General features: G+C 36.2%; 1 long non-coding RNA gene across 1 annotated transcript; it reads left to right on the plus strand.

The window, feature by feature from the left end:
* Positions 1-16,752: 16,752 nt before the first annotated feature.
* On the plus strand, positions 16,753-17,814 carry LOC113307857. The gene is made up of 4 exons (XR_003339353.1): positions 16,753-16,899; positions 17,275-17,382; positions 17,516-17,590; positions 17,694-17,814. It is a non-coding gene; the product is annotated as an uncharacterized LOC113307857 (long non-coding RNA).
* Positions 17,815-19,748: the final 1,934 nt, after the last annotated feature.

A 19,748-nucleotide genomic window follows, 5' to 3' on the forward strand; every position in this document is an offset into this window, starting at 1 on the left:
CTTCATTGTTCAAGTTGCAAATTAAATAATTAATATTTTTTTTAATTTATCCTTCTTTTAATTCCCGATCAAGTTTTCTTGATTGGTTAGTTCAGTTCTTCAATGCCAAAGTCATTATTTCCAAGTTCAAATCCTTGTTTTGAAGTTTACTTTTTTGATTCAAGTTATAATCTGTGTTTCTTCAAGATTTTCTTGATCATATGCTGATCACTGGGTAATTGTTTCTTCGGATCAAATATTTTTCTCTTTCTGTCCCTTTTCTTGGTTATGTTGTCATATATCTTTATTTCTTTATTGGTTTTCTTATTTAGTTTCTATATTGTATCTTAGTTAAAATGAAAGGATCTTGAAAACCAAGATTGAGAGAGTCAAAGACAGAAATCTTGATCTAAGTTCGTTAGTGATAGACGCATTTATGTATCTATTTTGATCTCGTTTTTCTATATTGTTAGTACCCATTTTTGTACTTATTTTGGCATTTTATGTCTTTGTAGGTATTTTTGGAGAAATAAACATGCGCGGAGAAATTGGCTCGAAAAGTGGTATTTGGACTCTCCGGAGAAAATTACTGAAGGCGTCCCTTAAATGGATAAGGGGCACATAGTTGATAAGGGGTAATCCACCGTTATTTGCATCCCACATTTATTATTTTCACCCCAAGTGCTAAAGGGACTCCCGTGCTGGATAGGGGGTTCCATTGTCTTCTCAAATTCAAAAAGGGAAAATGGCGGGGAAAATAAGCTTTTATCTCCGTAAATTGCAGAATCAAAGTTATACGAGTTTTATGGAGATTCAATTGCCAAACTCGATTGGGATGGACTTGAGTGGACCATACAGGGGATGTATGTGCGTTAGATCCAAATAATATTGACTGGATCACCAGGTTTCGAGAAAACAGGGAGGAAAATTATTTACGGAAACAAGGAAAGATTTGGTCGATGTTTTGTTGGTTTTCTCAACTGTTGGATTTGGTATTAGTTGTTACAATACAACATGATTCGCTACTCGTGCTAGAATGGAGAGAAGATAAGAGTTGTCGACGAGGCAGGAAAGTGAAATGTTCGCGGCATTGTTTTGGTTTATCTTTGGTAGTTACGAGTAATGGGAGAAGGCATAATCTTCATGGATTCGTATCTTCTATATTTAGAAATTTTATAACTGTCAAAAGACGCGGCAGAGAGTTATTATCGGACCTTGGCCGAGAATAAAGGAAGAAAAATAATTCGATACGTGAGAGAAAAGAAAGGGAAGGTTACCTCGAGTATTTTGGCCGCTGTTTGATATAAATAAGGTGACTGGGAGGTCACAGAAGGGTATCGAGACCTAGGAGATACTTTGGGGTAGTTTCAAAGCAAGAACGAAGGTTGCAGAGGCGTCATTCATCGGAGCAGAGAAGATACAGTCGAGACTTTGGGGATCGAGCAGAGGTGTTAGGGTAGCTGCAGGTGGAGTTGCAGGGAAGCTGCAGGCGAGACAGCCGGAGAAGAAGAAGAACACGAAGAATAGATCACGGTTTATACATAACAGTCATCTTTTATTTGTAACAGCCACCCAACTGTAACAGTGACGTCTGTAGCAGTGATACAGCGTTGCGAATTATTGTCTATTATATTTTCTTCAATAAAACACCTATTAAGCCATGAGTTATTATTTTGAGATTGTTTTCACCATCATGAGCTAAAACCCAATACTGGGATGACGGAGGAAGCCATTCTCTACGCGTGTGGTAAATCTATTTAATTCCTTTATGACTTTTGCACTATTTTAAATTGATTCATGATTTTTCTTAATTGATTGTGATTTTGTTTGATGGCGTATGCTTGGTCTTAGTATTTTTGATACGTCATGCTTGTGATTTACAGTCAATCTTTTATAAAATCTACCTTGGCAAAGAATAAAGAGTCAATATTTATTATGTTATGAGCTATAATTGTCTGGAATCGATAGTTGAACCACATGAATATGAGAATTGGTGGAATCTTGACTCTCAGTACCTCTCGATATTTGTGACATCTTTTGTATATATTTTTTTAGTATTAAGTCTGAAATCAAATCTTTACAAGTCTTTGAACGAACTTTATTTACCACTTAAAAAACTACATCAATTTTTGGTGCCGCCGACGCGGACTTGTATTTAGATTTGTTTTAGGTTTCTTTTTATTTTTATTATTTTTTGTTCTTTTTTACGCGTTTTGGTATTTTTCGATTCTTTTCAGATTTGGAGCGAAGCTACAAGGGAAGAAAAAGTGTTATAAAAGGAAAGCATCGCCAAAGAAGGAAAGAAAATAGGAATCCGAAAGGAGTGAAGAAGAATATTTTGTATATAGTTATTTTGTTTTATTTTTAGAAACTGTAAATAGGGTGTTATTTTTGTAATTTTTCTTTTCCTTTTTGGATATTTTTATTTTTGGACTTTTTGGACATTCTTGGACATTATTTTTAAACCCTAAGGAAGGGTCAAAATTAAATATCAACTGTTTGCAGGGAAGGACGACAGTTACGATACTGTCTCGGCCCCTCGGGTTCGTACACTGACATCGGAGTCGGTGGCCTGAGTCGACTTCAACGGTTCATCGCACGTCTGGTACGGGAGGTAAGATTTTATCCACCCACGAATCCCCTGTCAGTGGGTTTTATTTTGTGTGACAACTCACACCCCTGCAATAGAATGTCGAACTGGTATTACAATAGCCAATACAACGAATATCAGACTGAGTTTAAAAATGGACGTTACTAGTTTGACCATAGTGTGAATAATGGTTGGGAACATCAGCCTTTTGAAGGTTATGGTCCATACCATGGCGAGCCCAATTACTATCCACACGCCAACCGGTCATACGAGCAAAATTCCTCTCTACTAGAGTCAACACGTAAGTTAGCTGAGTCGACACGTAAGTTAGCAGAAATGAATAACTTAGTTATAGACGAAAGCAATGCAACGAGTGAACTTTCTTTCCCAGATTCAATCAGGAAGTCATGTAAGTCGACTCAAAGTATTTTGTTAGAGGCCCAGAACATAAGTGCTCTTAATTTCTAATATAGTGTTTCCAATAGTACCTTTGAAAATGAGGATAGTTATTCACATAATCAAGATGACGAGGATAAAATTGGTAACACTACTTGTTTAGATGAGGTTCAACCATTTTCATGTTATTATAATGATGATTATGATGAGGATAGTGTTGATGAAGAATTTGAAATAAGTAGGCATAGTGATCAGAAATTTGTTACTCCAGTTGAGCTTAATAATGATAATGTTTCTAGTTCAAATCCAAATAATTTTAATAATTATTCACCTATTCAAAAGGATGAGGATTTGACTAGAGATACCCCCGTTTTAGACGATGTAGTATTTCCTTTTGATTACGAAGCTAATAATGGTATAGAGGAACGAGTTTTTTATGAGAATATTGTTTTAGAGTCTAGCGATTTAGAAACATTAGTCTTAGACAAAGAAAGTGAACTCGTAAAGATGAGTGAGGATGAAACTGACTTAGAAGAATCAATTGACTATTTTCAGGAATCATATGACCTTGAAATTAGGGAAGTTGTGATTATCATTCTCCATCTGCTTTAACTATTAGAAAGGTCCCTCACTTGGGACTTGACATATGTGCCTCAACCATTTTACAAGATTATCTTCATACACGTTTTCCTGAACCTAGTGATGTCCATAAGGAAGTTCAGTTGTTAGAAACCCATCCTCTGGTTGATGTGGTTTACCCAGGTTATGATATCCAGATTGACTTTGTTTTCCCACCAAATACTTTTCGACCAATTGTGGGAACGTATAAGTTTCATATGTGTCAATTATTAAGTTTTGAGACTAAACCTAATTACTTTAGGAGATTAGGGTCGACACATTTGTTTAAGGAAGACCACCACTCTCATTGTGGTCAGCTGTGTGAGTCAAAACTGATTGACTTTAAGGATCCACAATTATTCAGGTTATTATTATGTGCTTCTAAGTTATTACTTGAGTTTTTCCAAACTCTAATACCTGAACCGGACCTTAGCTTTGAGGAATTCCAGCGCATGAAAATATTTTATCTAGACCCTTTCATAGAGCCTGAACCTGAACCACAGCTAGATGTAGTTGTATTAAACAGGAAACTAGACAAGGGTGCGCTTTATTTGTTAATTTTCTTGGCATGTTGCAGATTCCTTTTACTTGTGATAACTCTATTTGGTTTTGATGACCCACAGATATTTCGGCTATTACTTTATGATACGAGGTGATTAATCCTTTCTTATGTCTGGCTGAAGACGTTAAACTTAGCATTTCTTGGGAGGTAACCCAATCTCATGCAACACGGTAATATCTTTCCTTAACTCTTTTGCTTCAATGGTAACAGTTTCTCCTTGTTCATGCTTTTAATTTCATCTTTAGAACATTGAGGACAGTGTTAGATTTAAGTTTCGGGGTATGGGAGAAACTTTTTAGTTGCATTAATAAACTCCAGAGCCTAGAAATTTATGTTTATTAAGGATAGCACTAACTAGCCTAAGTGGATGGAAGCATTTTGGTTGTAGGAGTTGAGGAACCAATCTGATTAGATGGAAACATCTAGAAGAGTCTATTCATAAAAGCACAGAGCTCAGGTGTTAGAAATAACATGATAGTTTCACCATATCTCGTTGAGTCCTTTTCACTTCTATTTTTATTTTATTTTGTTTTTAAACTATGTTACTCTAAGTGATTAGGTGGGGCTCACGATTCAAGTTGTTACCAATGCTAGGGTGAATTAGAGTGATTGAGATACAAAAAAAAAAAAAAGTTGAAAAAAAAAAAAAAAACTGAGACCAGACCATTTGACCAACCGGAATAAATTCAATAAAATCAACCACTGGTACCCTTGTATATGCCAGCTGTGTTGACCTAGAGTTAGGATTATCAATCACTGGTTCCCTTGTATATGCCAGTTGTGTTGATATTAGTCAGACTAGTATCTCAGTCCATTAGGATAGGTTCATTTTAGCGGACGCCTTCAGACAGATATGAGAAACACCGTTCACTTAGTAAACATCAAAACCATCTATGTTTTTCTCTAATTCCATCTTCTTGATCTATCCATGTGATTAGTTTTGACTCCGGATATTGATGACCATAGTGCGACTATCTGAGTAGAGCTCTGTCACTTTATATGAATTTTAGTATGCTTGAGTGCAAACTCGTGTACAACAATTGGAATTTCGCATCAGGGTACTTCCTCGTGTAGTCAATAAGTATGCCAACCAAGGAGATTCTTTAGTGCCTTCCAAGGTTCTGAGTAGATAGCTAGGGTCTGGAGTAAAGGTTTTGTGGGTATATCTCTTGTAAGCCCTCCCGAGACTATAACTCGGCCACTAGGGCCACCTAGGGGTTTAAAGGCTTGGCAGCAGTCGTAAATAAATCTTGCAAAATAACATTTCACTAGAAATCTAAACATGTTCAACATAAAGCAATCACTAGAAATCTAAACATGTTCAACATAAACCAAACAACTGGATTCTGCTTAAATGTTCTTATCCAGGTAACATAAACTAAAAGCAAGCCAAACAACTAAAGAGTTAACCATGAGGTGCAAACGAAAACAAATTCGGAATTGTTCAAGATGTAACAACCACCATCCAGAAAAAGAAACACAACTAAATAGTTAATCACTTGGTCTTTTGCTTCTTTTGTGCCAGTTTCTTCTTAATTTCCCCGAACAAATCTCTTGCACTAGGGTCGGTTTCTTCAATTTTATCAAGCTTCTCCACGACGTCCTTCACTTCTTCATTGGATAGCCCCTCTCCTTCATCGTACTTGCAACATAACTGCTTCCTCAACTTGCCAAGCCGACACCGCTAGTTTCATACATACAACACATAATTAGTATATATATGCTAATATAAGATTATGTTTACATTAAACGACTAAGTAATTAACAATACTTACTAGAAATCCAACGGTCTTATTAAGTTGGGCGATCGTAGGTGGTGCATGTACGGGAGTTGGAACGGGAGGGTGTTTCCTGGGTGGAACTTGGACGTCATCCGGGCGGATGACAAAAGGATGTGACGATTGCAGGTAATCTTCCATGTAGTCAGCATCAACCTCATCATCGTTTTCCGCAAGCTCCCACTTATCCCACTGACTAATATCTACCAAACGACGTGGTTCCCTATCCCTCCAATCTTTTGGATCCGGTTTTGGATTATACTCTACATGCAACCGATTAGGAGTTGAAAAGCACCGAGAAAGTCAAGAAAAAAACATTGAAAAGAGTCCGTCTTGATATGTGATAATTGCTTATATCCAAGTTGGCGCATCACACGTGTAGGATTGGCCATAACGTATCCTTTTGGGTGGAACAACGGCCCATGGTAGAATGCAACGTTACCAAACCTCAAAACTTGCTATAACCTCCTTGTAAGGGTCGAACACAACATCTTTGGTACTCATCGCGTCCAAAGCCATTCTCATATCGATCAGTCGACCCATGTTACCGGGCTTCGGAGTATTGTTGAACTCGTATCTCTTAGTTATAGGCGTATCGGGTTCGGGAAGGTCTTTGATCTTCAAGGAGGTCCAGTCCTTGAACAAGGTTGGGAAGTGTTCATAAGCCCACACCTATTCCAAGGTGAAGCAATAAGTTTTGTTTCTAAGTTCACGATAAGGGTACATGTGAACAATATACATAATAACATAAGTTTAAAAACAAAATTACCTGCAATAGAGTGAAATTCCCGACAAATTGGTTGGTTTTATCCTTAGAGGCCCTTCTCGTCTCCGTCATCAAATGTGTCATTACCGCGGTGCCCCAAGAATATCCATAGACATCTTCCAACAGATCCAAGTACTGAAGGTAGTTCACACTAACCCTGTTGCCATTAGTGTAAGGGAATACCCTAGTTCCCAAGATGTATAACAGGTATACAGCGGCAGTATAACGAATTTTTTAGGGTCCCATCCATCCTCCAAACTTCTTTGCTTTGTGTTTTCAAACTTCTTCTTAAGCAGCGTATAACTTGATTGTCTTTGTCTTACCAGACATGGATTCATAAAAGCTCTCCACAGAAGTTTTGTAGTCCCAACCAAACAGCTGGTTAGTCAGAGCGTGCAACTTCGACCATTCTAGGTCCAGAGACTCAACTCCTTCTGCAATTGATTTGCCGATAACACTCAAGCCTAGAACGTTTTGAGCATCTTCAAGGATGAAGGTCATCTACCCAAAAGGGAAGTGTATGGTATCAGTTTCACCATGATACCTTTCGACGAAGCAATTGACAGTCACGGAATCAGGCTTCACATAATTTTCAACCAAAGCATATAGACCAGAATCCATTACTATTTGTTGGACCTCTTCACATTCCTCGGAAAATTTCCAACAATCCGCCGCTTGGTTTCGGCAAACACGCACAACCTTCTTATGATCCTACAATTAGGAGACAATACAATTAAGATATTTTACATAAATACACAACAATACATATGCACAAGATAAAAAATGCTTACATAGGTTTGATAGATAGTACGAACCCACGAGTGCTTGTATCCAAATAGTGTTTTCGGTTCCGGAGCTTCACCCCAAATTCTACCACGTTCAAGGTCAGGTATCATGTCATTAATATGAGGAATGTGGGAACCTTTAACTTTCGCTTTGCGTTTTCCCTTCTTGCCATTGCCTTGTGTTGGTTGTTGACTTGGCCCACCAACTTCGCTTTGGCTTGCTAATTGACTTGGAGGAACCACGTTATCTTCATCCTCACTTTCCTCTTCATCTTGCTCATCTTGATCATCGTGCTCATGGATTACAACTCGACTACGGTCACCACCACTCTCCCAAATTATCCCTCTTGTCTCAGCCCCCAAACTCTTTTTACGACCTTCATCTTTCCCTCGAGGAGGGAGAGATTGAGGAGTATCAAGACCGTCCTTACTTCTTCTCTTAGATACCGCGTCTTTAGTTTTTCTTTTGCTAGCTTCCTTGGCTTTTGACCTATATCATAAGCACACGAAATGAATGTGAGACAACTCACTTTCAGTTTTTGTACCGGCATTGACTTACTTAAACTAACCACGCCGGTTAAATGTTCCGGCAGTGAACATTGACTATCGAGAATGCCGGTAGTCATATGTAATTCTCCTGGATATCAAAAGACTACTACCGGCAGTCTCGAAATAAATCAATTCCATGCCGTAACTTTATACCGGCAAAAAAATCAACCTAAAATCTGTGCCGGTATAGGTGACAAATTCTTAAGTTTTCCTGTATGTTTTAAGTCCACTACCGGCATGCTCGAATTATTACAAAAGAATGCCGGTACCCAAAACCGGCATATAATGCAACCCAAAATCTATGTCGGTACTGGTGACAAATTCATAAACTCTCATGTATGTTTTAAGTCCACTACCGGCATACACGAATTATTATTAAAGACTGCCGGTACTAAAAACCGGCATAAACTTCGACCCAAATTCTATGCCGATAGGAAAAATCCAGTTTCAGGTGAATCTGGGGTTGGAAACGGCATTGCATTCATCCAAGATTAAATGCCGGAACACAAAACCGGCACTGTATTCATACATATTTCAGTGCGGGTACTCACTGAAACTCAACTGTTTCAGTTAGGGTTCGCGATTCTAACCTAAACCCATTGCTATAAATCGATTTAAACACTCATAAAGTAGTTTAAAATCACTTACCTTCTCACAGAAGCCATGGTTGTGAGAGGTTGATTCTCCGAATCTTCTTCTTCTTGCTCTTGAGCAATCTTAGCAATTCTTTGTTCCTGTTTTTGTTGAGCAATCGATTTTGAGTTCGATTGGGCATTTTTTTTCTTTCGTGGAGGCATTGTTTATGATTCGGGTAGGTTAATCGACGAAGAAATTTTTGAATCGACGAAGAATCGATGAAGAACGATGATTTTTTTTTTCAAAACCTAATCCTAAGAGTGCCTGTAGTGAATTGAGAGAATGGGGGATATGTTTTGGTTATTTGATTTAAACGTTTTAGGATAAAGGGTATAATGGACTTTTCATAATGGTTTTTAATTAATGAAAGGGTATTTTAGTATTTTCATACCAAAAAATCACCCCTTAGCACACACCATGGGTTGGGGGAAGTAATCAATATCCCCCAATTACTTTTTTTATCCCCCAATTTCGCATTCTAAATTTAGGTGGGACCAAAGCTTATGCTTTTGTAGCTTTTAAAAGCTCCTCCTCCCCAGCTTTTGAAAATTGAGGAATTTGGGAAGTGCTTTGGGTAAAAAGCACTTTGATTTTTTTTACCAAACACCAATTCCAAAAATTATTGACATATATAGGTTTTGAAAGTGCTTTTGGAAAAATAAAAGCATTACCAAACCCAGTCTAAAGCAGTGTCATTACGGCGCGAGTTATTTTTAAATTAGATATGTAACCTCCTTCAATTATGGATATATGCATTGATAATCCTTGTACAGTAAAACCTCTATATAAGAATACTCTTGGGACCGCATAAAAATATTCTTATATAGAGGTAATTTTTACACTGATTAAGCCAAGTTGGGACCAAATCTTTTTATTCTTATATGGAGTTTATTCCTTTATAGAGTATTCTTATATGGAGGTTCTACTGTAATTAGTTCCTCACCAATTAAAAAAAGTAATGTTCCACCAAAAAATCCTTACCAATTAAATGCTACAACCATATAAACTCATATTTTTAATTCAAAAAAAAAAAAAAATTGGCTCATATTTTTTTTAGAACGAATTACCCACCTTCATCAACCTACAAAGAACAAATAATATTAAAATATTTGCGGTTACAACATGTAAAACCCTTATATCTGCCTTGAAATAAATTAATTGTCCTTCATCAACCTGCGAAGAACAAAGAACATTATGTTAAAAAAAACAAAAAAATCATTTTTATTTGACTCATTTTGTTTTTCTTGGAAATAAGCGAAAAATAAAAATAAATATACAAATTAGATCTATCCAAATAACGAATCACCAAAAATTTTCACTTCAATCGTAGCCTAGTTTTAATTTTAGAGAAAAAAGAAATGTTAATTTAACGTTTAGAATTGGCCTAGCTAGGACATGTAAACTCGCAAGTTTGCATCTTTGCAGCCTTGCAAGTCGGAAAACAATCTAGCTTTGAATAACATTCATTTTCAAAGCTGACACTGAAACCCTAATCTTTTCATAAGCCTCCCTGTCTTTTAGGATGATTTTTTTTTTCCTCTGCATCTGCTAAATTTATTTATTTTTATCTTCTTGATCTTGATTGTATTTTCTTCCATAACAACACGATTGAGCATCGTCATTTAAACCTTCAATTACTGACCTATCACTGTCACCAAGTCTTTCTTTATTATCATGATTCACCTCCAGCTCCTCAACTCCTGATTTGGTATTGGAAATATCGAATATGAAAAACTTGCATAGTGGTGTTATATTTCATCCAGAAATGGTTGCAAATATCGATGAAGTTTCATCACAATATTTTGAGAAGTTTCAGCATAATATTCTGAATACAACACAACTGTATCACTGACCACCAATCTTTGAGATCGAATAAAGATTGTAAGTGTAATCTCTGAGGATCAACTAAAGATATTTTATGCAAATTAAAACAATGCACCAGGCGTTTTTATCAGAAATTATTATTTTAATCAATTATAAGTGTAAGCGAAGTTATAATTCTCTGGACGACAAATATCTAAACAAGTTCTCATGGATCAAAATAAGTCTTATTATAGTTTGTAGTATTTATTTAAATCTGTTTGGCCAAAAATTATTCCATCTCATGCCGTGCCGTTACGGTACAGGTTAATTTCTAGTTAATTACAAGAAGGGTCTAGAAAATAAAGTTGCAGATGCACTCTCTAGACTCCATGTTGATAATTGTACTTCCACCTGCAGTTGCATTGCCATGTCCACTCCCACATAGACTCATGACACCATAAAAAGCTATGCAAATGATGTCGTGGCATTTCATCCCATTCCGTAACTATTGGTTAATGTTTATGCAGTTCCCTATTATATTTACTGAAAATGCAGGGATACCAAGTACGCTACCAAATTTTTCGTTCGGAAACCTGTATGGACAAAACCTTATCTAATTGTAAGTAGACCAACTTAATGATCCTTAATAATATTTTATATAGAGTTTATATCTCCACCTCTTCTCAATCAGTATGTATAAGAGAATGAGTTTGTGAACCTGATTGTTAAGAAGAGTACTTGGACGATCTCCAAAATCAATCTAGTTATATCCAAATAATCCAATCGAATACTGCCAAGTAATTAAACTTGTTATCTATCTTTTAAGATACGAATTCAACAAGAAAAAAGTCTCGTAAACGATTACAATTAGATGGACATATCTACTAAGATTGAATACGTACAAATTGCGTAATCCAATTATAAAGATAAACAATATAATGCGCAAAAGGAAAAACACAAGACATCAGAAGTTTTGTTAATGAGGAAACCACAACTGCAGAAAAACCCCGAGACCTCGTCCAGATTTGAACAACGGGCTGTACTAACCAACTAAAGACACTAGCCTACTATCAGAATTCGGACTGGAGTGTATATGTGACGGAATCAACACTCCAAGCAATTCAGTTACAACCGCACTCCTTATGTCTCTTGAACCTCGTAAAGCTCTACGCACTTGATTCCCTTAGTTGGCGTCTTTTACAGCTTAAAAGTTTCTTCAACCTTATTGAAGAATTTTGACACCAATCTGCCTCTCATAGATAAGCCTATTTTATTTCCCTTCGGATCAAATATCAAGGCTTGGAATACACAAAGCTAGCAAACCTGACAATCCAGAATGCTTTCACTCACTTAGATGAGATGCCTGGATCTTTTACCACTTATCAAGAACAATCTTCAATAGATCACTTAAGATCAATTTTCAGATATCTATCTTGAGGAATCACAAAATTTAAGACAAAGATAACTTTGCAATTTCTATCTATATTGCCTGAAAGAGATTACGAAAATATCGATAACAGAAAAGCAAGATCAGGATACACGAACTATCAAGGTAAAGATAGTCGGACCTGGATTCACGAATCCCCAAAGCGAAGTCTTTTAGTCGTAAACCTAATTATGTTTCTCAGAGGAAACCTAGGTTCACAGAAGACGGATCTATCTATCAACTAGGACACGAGGTGTCAACAATTAATTTTCCCAGTTGAAAGAGCATCTCTATTTATAGGTTTTCAAGACTGAGGGTTGCTTAGAATTCAAGCTAAGATAACTTGGGAATCAAGCAAACACTTTAGGTCTTGAAAATACAATAAAATAATATACACTATGGTCCGGTTACAGAACCGTGAATAGTGACTGTTCGATTTGGCAAATATGTCATGTAAACAATAAACAATTTGATGTTCATAAAACACTTAAGAATTTAAATATGATTCACATATATAAGTGTTTAAGTGACTAATGATGTCTTAAAAGTGTTTAAGAGAGTCATAACAATACTAAGTATATTTAAAAATAAGTATTTGAGCATCCGCTAAATTATACTGGGACAGTTGGTGAAACGGTTCGTGAACCGTAAGACTAGTTCACGAGTCAGGGTGCTACGGTTCGTGAACTGGGTTCGCCAACCCTACTCTGCTCGAGAACTCAGATGAATGTTGTTCGCGAACTGGGTTCGCCAACTGTGCTTGGCTTGTGAACTCAGATGGACACAGTTCGTAAACTGGGTTCGCCAACCTTAAGCCTTTTACACCGACACCGAAAATTCAGATCATTATGGTTCATGAATTATTCCCAACTGAACTTGCAGTTTGCGAAATGGTTCACCAACCTTCCCTGTATTTATAAAAATCATATATATATATATATATGGTTCGCAAGCGGGTTTGCTAACCTACCCTGAGCAGAAATATCATAAGTTCATAAATTTCTCTCTTGTGATGTTTGAAACATTCGCAAATGATAAAATCACTTCTATGGACGATTTTCAATAATGATCCACAAATTAATTCTCAAACAATAAATTGTCTTGAATTAATATTGTTAAGGACCTTTGAACATCTGTGTTAGAATCATATTTCGAGAATTTTAACAAGACAAGCTTGACTCGGAATTTCCTCTTTGTAGATCTAATAGAAGTCATACGACATAGTCTGAATAGATAGAATGATAAGATAGTGAGTAAAATAATAATGGTTTAATCTTCACATACCTGATACAAAATTTCTTCAAATGTATTCATCGATCTTCAGTTTTCAAGGGTGATATCTGATACTCTACAACCAAATTCTAACCTAGTCCGTGACTTGATTTAGTAGACTAGAAATCAAGAAATAGTTTTGATCATATAACATTGACAACAAGCTTGAGATAAAAAAAAACTCCTGGGTTGAACCGAGCATTGCTCTAACAGTTACAGTGAAGGCATTCTCAGGTATAAAAGAAGAATTTATGTAGGTAATGCTACTAACTTAAGGCAGCACACCTTCCATTCCATCCATTTTATGTCATTGATGGTCATTCAGGAATCCGTGGTAGCTATATAAGAACAAAAAGTTATTTTTATTAGAGGGGTTTGATGCAAGACAACTTAATCTTAGTCAGTTAGTGTGATACTTATCAAAGAAAGAAAGTGGAGCATACTTATTATCATGGTCTGCTACAACCTCTTCCAATACCAGATCAAGCTTGGCAACACATCAACATGGATTTCATTAAAGGCATTCCTAAATCCAACAACAAGGATATCATTACGGTAGTGATGGACATGTTTACCAAATATAGTAACTTTGTAGGACTCACTCATCCTTTCACAACAATTACAACGCTCAAGAGTTCTTGAGTAACATTTCAAACTGCATGGCTTACCAGTTTCCATTGTCTCTGACCGAGATAAGGTTTTCACCAACATCTTTTGGTAAGAATTATTTAGACTTTGGGTACACATCTTCATAGGAGTATTGCTTACCATCCTCAGTCATATTTCCAAACTGAGAGAGTGAATGCATGTCTAGAAGGCTATCTGAGGTGTATTACAGGTCACAAACCCAAGAATTGGTTGAATGATCGCTGTCGTATGCGTCAAAAATAAATTACTTTCTCACGACTCAAAATATATTATATATATGAAGGGAAAGAAAGGATCGTTCCCACATAGAGGTCTTGGGTTGTTAAGTTGTTTCGATTTCCTATCTAAAACAATTGGGGATTTTCTGATTTTTATGAAACTAATGTAAAACTGAAAACAAATAAAGAAAAATAAACAAATCAATGATGTGAAATATTGGATAAGGGTTTCATCTTAAATTGTAAACAAGTATTTGAATGAATAAACAAAATTCATATTTAATCTCGTATTATCAAAATCCATAGAGTATCAAGATAGCAAGTTACTCCGTCAATTTCATAAGTTCATCAACAAACACGTTAGAGCTGTGAATGTGAGTTCTACCTAATGAATAACCTAACGCCTTGTACTAATCAAGTTCAATTCCTAGGAGCATTAAGTTTCAGAAATAGGCTAATCAATGCAATTATCATACATTGCGCATGACAATTCGCACAAAGGTCAAACTCTAAATACGGTCGCAAGAGAGTATCACTACAATCCCTGACCATATTATGCTACTCGTTTTCAGGGTTATCGTTGGATGACAAACCCTAAATAGCTATGGATATGGATGTAAGTCCAATTAATTGGCCACTCAACTAAACAAACATTTAAATCCTATCACAGTACATGTATACATGTTTGTACACTAGTGTAAACTACGATTTTTAAAAAGTAAAAATTATATAGTTATATGGGTACTCTTTTTGTATATCTCCGAAAGAGCTTTCCGAGTATATAAAGTTTGCGAAATTTGGACAAACGGTTCGAAAGATAAATTATTTTTTAATCATATTTATATTATTCAAAATTGATGACACCATCATGAGTCACTTTGGACTAAACTATAAATACTTGGACTAAACTGTAAATCAGAATTGTTATATGTGTATTTTTCTTATTTTAAATAATTTTTGGACTAAATTATACCTAGTAGACTCGGGATGAACTAATCCGTACTTTCTAACGTGTTTTTGGACTAACCCGTTTTTTTTTTCACATTATTAAATGGGTGGACATGAGGGTTGAAGAATTTTAGCCTGAATTCGCTTAATCTGACGGGGGGATTAGGAAGGTAATTTGTACCTGAGGGTAGTTTTGTAGTTTAATTTTTTCTTTTCTTGTTTTTGTTTTGTTTTTTGAGTGTCCTTTTCCTGACGTCTTTAGGGGCGACCCCGAAAGAATTAGGGGCCATTAATAAGACAGAAAAGGTTGGAAAATACTTATATGTCCCTTCATAGTCGGTAGTTTAGTATTGGTATTATCAACCGATTGTGCTTTGTTTTGAAATAATTAAATTTGGGGCTACTACCACAATCGGTAGATAAATAACATCACGAGACTACGGATTAAAATCGGTAGATAATAAACGTCAGGAAACTACTAATTGTGAAAATAGAGAAAATCAAAATTCCATTGGTCTCTGAAAAATTTGAATTTGGGGCTAGTACCACAATCAGTAGATAAAGAACATCATGAGACTACCGATTGTACAGTCGGTAGATAATAAACATCACGAAATTCCATTGGTTTTTGAAAAATTTGAATAAACAGAGAAATTCAGAATTCTATTGGTTATTGAAAAATTTGAATTTGGGGCTACTACCATAATCGGTAGATAATGAACATCACGAAACTACCGATTGTACAATCAGTAGATAATAAACATCACGAAACTACCGATTCAGCAAATAGAGAAATTCAAAATTCCATTGGTTTTTGAAAATTTTGAATTTGGGGCTACTACCACAATCGGTAGATACAGAACATCACGAGACTATCGATTATACAATCGGTAGATAATAAACATCAGGAAACTACCGATTGAGCAAATAGAAAAATTCAAAATTCCATTGGTTTTCGAAAATTTGAATTTCGGGCTACTATCACAATCGGTAGATAAAGAGCATCACGAGACTACCGATTGTATAATCGGTAGATAATAAACATCACGAGACTACCGATTGTGCAAATAGAGAAATACAAAATTCCATTGGTTTTTGAAAAATTTGAATTTGGGGCTACTACCACAATCGGTAGAAAATCAACATCACGAGATTACCATTTTGACTACCGATTATAATTTTCGTAACACAAACCAACATACATCAATATAAACTACCGATTGTAGTATTGTCTACCGATTATTGAGGACATTTTAGACATTTCGAAAACATTGAGATAAGGGGTGCTTTATTTTAGTTTTGGATGACCCTATTTTATCCTATTAGTCACCACTAAAGACGCTAGGGTCCCTTTTAAGTTTTAACCCCAGTTGTTTGAATAAAATTGACGGTCCGCGAGTTATAACCCCAAAGGTGTCACTATCCATCCACAAAATATCCGCCAAAACAAAAGTAACACAAAAACCCCAAAAAACAAAATTTTGATGAAACCAAAAATTGGTTTCATCATAAAATTTGATGAAACCTCATAGAATTTGACGAAACCAATTTTTGGTTTCATCATAAAATTTGATGAAACCAATTTTGAAATTTGGGGTTTTTGTATCATTTTTTAAAAATTTGGGAGTTTTGTATCAAATTAGTTTAAGGTGGAGTTTTAGTGAATCCCAACATTTGGGTGGGGTTTTTGTACCACAAGTTTAGTCACCTTGGATTTTTATGGCTAGTTTTGTAAAATTGAAAATAAAAAAAAAATCAAAGAAAAAAAAGAAGTTAAACCCGTGTGACGTGTCTGGACTCTGGATGAAGAGGAAGAGTACCCTCGATGCACCTGTAAATTTTGATCATCAGAAAAGAAAGAAAGAGAGCCGCTAGAAGAGAGAATATTATTAGGGTTTCCAAAAGTTGTATGTCGAAGCTAACAGGTGTGTATCTAACTTCCCCAATAATAAAAATTTTATTTACTTTTTGATGGTTTTGGTTAAAATTTAACTGCAAGTATAAATTTTTACGAGTATTTATTCATGAATATAATAACAAGGATCCATGAAAAAGCTTCAATTTTAGCTTGTGTATACACATATCTTCGTTTCTGGAATCAGGAAATAGGAAAGATTGGGGGGGACTGCATATTATGTGCCTAGCTAACCTGTCACTCATAACTATGAGATGTGATGCAATAATATTAGTTGCCCACCTGATTTGCATTTGGCTTATATACTTGAATTGCACACACTTGACTTGGTAAATAATTATCAATTAGGTTTGAATTATGTTTTAATCTTTTCTTGCTAATTCAGAAGATGGCACTGAGAGCTACAGGAAGACTACTATCTCAGAGGGATCTCAATCGGAGTTTCAGGAACTTTAGTGCGAAAGCAGTATCTTCTGAAAATGTTCAGAAAAAGGTGAGCTACTTACTATTTTGACTCTGAAGCTTAGAGTGATGCTAAACTACTCCGAGTTCGTTGTTGGTTCTGAAAATGCTAGCTATAAACCCGATTTTTTTAATCCTAATTTCCTGTTATTGTGTTCATGCAGCTACTGGATGAACGTCGCAAGAAAATAATTTTGGCAGAAATGAAGGCTCTTACGGCTTCTGCTGAGAACAATATTGTAAGCCCTTTTCTTCTCCGATTCCTGACTGTTAGTTGTGGGATATTATTATATGTGAAGCTTGATACTAATTATAGATTAAAATTTAAATGTCTTTTGTTAGGCTTATTGGGAACCACTTGCCGTCAAAAAAAAATACGTATCTAAATCGAGTCACCGCTATGTCTTTGTTTGCCATATGTATGGCGGGTGACCTCATCCATACCGAAAAAACTGGCAAGGCAAGTTGTTTTTCTCTTGTCCGTATTCCATCTCTCTTCATATCGTTATGTCTTTGTTTGCCATATGTGTAATTTGTTCTAGCTACATTCTCATTTTATGATGCTTATTAGAGCTGGCACAATATTCCCTTAGAACCTGTTTTAGATAGGCATTCAGTACGTGTTTTGTTTTTGTCACTGCTGTCTTTGTACTATTCCTTTAGATAAGTTTTTTTGTCTCTGGTGATGCACCAATATCTGTTCTTGATGTCATTCTTACACTTGTTGCAGGTATTTATGTTTTGATCATCTTATGGAATGGGTTATTCATGTCTTCTGGGTGTCTCCTGGTTTCCATTGAGGCCAAAAGCTAGGGATTAACTATATTATGTTTGACAAAGTAACTATTATTAGTATCTAAAGAATTCTATAGGTATTATAATCTCTGCATCTTCTTTTCTTACTAATATTTGTACTTCTGTGGTGATACACTTGTGTTAATGTTTCTTAGCTACTTTATAAGAGTTCTTGTTGTGTTTTCCTTTTTTTTCTTTTGTTTGAATTTTATCTTGCGTGTCCCCAACCAGCCCACTGTGTCATATATAGTTTCCATGGTCTGAGTTTATGCACAATACATGCTGCTCACATGCTTACCGCATGTGACTTTTATGCATGACTGTGGACCCTCACTTTTATTACTAGTAGTATCAGGCCGGTTTTAATGAAGCTTACGATGCGGCAAAAGTTTCCTGCATTAAACATTGGTGAATCCCTTCCTTCGCTTTGTGTATTTTTTGGGTGCAATCACTCCGTTTGGAAATTGGGAAGGCTTCAGATGGCTGGTATACTTACTGATCGATTCGCATAGGGTGGTAATCAAGGTCCTCGCTCTACCACAAAGGGAGGAACTGGGTCAACTGCTTCAATCAACCTTGGTCTTTTGTCAGGTAAGGTGGACCAAGCTTAGACTCTTGATTATCGTCTCCGCTCAGCAGACAGGCAGGAGAGAATTCATTAATCCTGTCGAGACATGTGTAGCAAAGTCAAATCTGGTAACCAGCAATACCCTGACAATCTCATCTGTTACATGTCTGAGTACATATAATGTGCAATGCAAAGTTTACCACGAGGAAGAATATCCTGCATTATGATATGTGACTGGTGAACCAAAACTTGTAACGAATAATGGTTACGAGAGGCATTACACGGAACAATATATCTGTTACATGACGGGTATAATGAGCGACCAGCGTTACGCAAGTAGTATTACAGAACTCGGTGCATGCGAGCCTGGTATTCTAAATTCGTAACAATGGAAGGAACAGAAAAATTACAGATTCAGCAAGACGATAGCAAACTGTCAGATGAAGCTGGTTCTGCCAATGCAATCTGCCAATCTGGAGAATATTAATCACTTAAACGTGGTATTGTAAATTTGCTAATCCGATTTGGGACCGGATGCATCAGCCATTTAGGCTTCCTAGAGATGGTCCTTCCTCCTACTTGATTAGAGAACGAGTAAGAGGCGCTTCCAAATGTGACCAACCTTTAGTTGAATTTGATTTTCTTAGTGCATTCAAAGAGGTGGCGTGATGATAATAAACACCTTGGACGGTCTTTTGCAACTAAGCTTCACTTTCTTATTGCTGAAGCCTTAAATCTCAGCACCTTGGATTGTAGCCTGATAAGATGCTGCAAAGATAATATCTGAACCAGCTTCAAGGTAATCAAAATGCACTCTTCTAACCAAGTGAGGAGAATCAATGAGACATTTAGCACCCCAAAGTGGGTCATTAAGAATAACACCATCGATCACAGCATAACTACAATTATTCCTTTACAAAAAAATCAGACATCGCGGATGCGGTTTTTTCTATCATTTTCAAATCCCCCAATTGAAGATTCTGCTGACGCTTGTTCCAAAGGAGGATCACAGATTGTAATGCGCGTATTGAATT

Source organism: Papaver somniferum, chromosome 9, assembly GCF_003573695.1.
Source record: "Papaver somniferum cultivar HN1 chromosome 9, ASM357369v1, whole genome shotgun sequence".
NCBI classification, from domain to species: Eukaryota; Viridiplantae; Streptophyta; class Magnoliopsida; order Ranunculales; family Papaveraceae; genus Papaver; species Papaver somniferum.